The sequence below is a fragment of the Anneissia japonica genome, unplaced genomic scaffold (assembly GCF_011630105.1).
Source record: "Anneissia japonica isolate Jap-2015-1 unplaced genomic scaffold, ASM1163010v1 scaffold285017_len85602_cov104, whole genome shotgun sequence".
NCBI lineage: Eukaryota > Metazoa > Echinodermata > Crinoidea > Comatulida > Comatulidae > Anneissia > Anneissia japonica.
This window is the reverse complement of record NW_022703474.1, coordinates 53,982-55,635: the sequence shown is the minus strand read 5'-3', so window position 1 is coordinate 55,635 and position 1,654 is coordinate 53,982.

The following is a 1,654-nucleotide window of genomic DNA, read 5'->3' as shown; positions in this document are numbered from 1 at the left end:
TACACGATGTATTATTATGTCCTTTATTCGAACACTGTATTTACCTTTCTTTAATGATTTATATATATATATATATAGGCCTATATTTGTATATGCAAGTAATAATACTAATTTGCATATTTTTACTAATTTGCATATGAAGATGTGCGTAAAACAATTGACGACTCATTTTATTGGATTCAGCATACTTCAAAGTATATATTCCATCTAAAAAACTAAAATGATCACAAAAATCCCACGGGAGCCCATTTTTCGACATATGCCCCCGAGGGGACATTCGAGCAGCTAGTCATATTTACGCAGATATTATGGACGAGTGTCGTTAAGCATCACCATCTACAGAGATCATCATTTCTACTATCTGCCCCAGAACAGATAGTAGCAAGAACCAGGATCTTGTCGATTAATTAAACGGAAGGTTACGAGATATCACTCAGGAAACCGCTTGTCATCTAATTGACAATGATAACAATTTTAAAATGAGGGTCAATACGATCGACACATCAGCGCTTGATAAAGGAGGACTCCATCTCTCAAAACAAGGAACTAAACGGTTACTCATGAACTATGACAAATATTGTAAAATTATCAAAGAAAAGAAGGAAGATAGTAATAAAAGTCAGAACAGATTTAATCACCCCAAACACTACAAAAATCATTATCGCTATCCCATGCATAATCAAGGCTCCAAGAACCGCAATTTTCGTCGACGAACTGAACAAAAGAACACAAGAGAAAACCGAGGGGATGCTACTATTCTATTGTGGTGAAATAAACCATACTAAAGAAAGGTGTAGATATGGTAACTAAGCCACTGGTATGTTACATTTGCAACGAACACGGTCATAAGCAGCAGCATTGTAACAAGGACAAATGGTGAGGAATGGGACAAGAAGGTGGTGCCAAAAATGGAACAAATCCATTAAAAAACTCTACAATTAAATTATGTTTTAAAACATATAATTATGATATTTTATGTATGGCTAAGGGTAATAATAATAACAACAATCGCAATAGTATGGGTCCTAACATCATTAGTAATAACAATGATAATGATAATGATGATAATAATAATAATAATAACTTATTATTATTATTATTATTATTATTATTATTATTAAGTTCATGCTAAAAGACGGCATAGGAGAGGTGGTAAAAATAAGAATAGGTTAGGGAATACCACTATTGCAACACCTGAACCATTAACGATTGCATTTAATAATATAAGAGGCGTTATAAATAAATTATATGAGTTAGGCAAAACAATTGAAGATAATGAGATAAAAGTCCTCGCTCTGGCTGAAACACATTTACGTACAAATGGCAAACTTAACATTAACGGTATGAGATGGGTCGGTAAGTGCAGAAAACGTAAAGGTGGTGGAGGCATACGATTTTTCATTAATCATAGTATTTCAGTTGTAGATGATAATCTATTAGACTCACAAAATGACGAGTACGAGAGGTTGTGGGTAAAGATTATCTGCAATAATGTACACATGTATCTCGCAGTGGGGTATTTCCCTGTTGAGGGTGAAGATGCTCAACAAACTGATAAACTCTACACACAGCTTTTTGCGGATGTTTTGAAAATTAAAAGCGATGATGATGAAGCACGCATCTTTCTGATGGGGGATTTTAACGCCCGTATTGG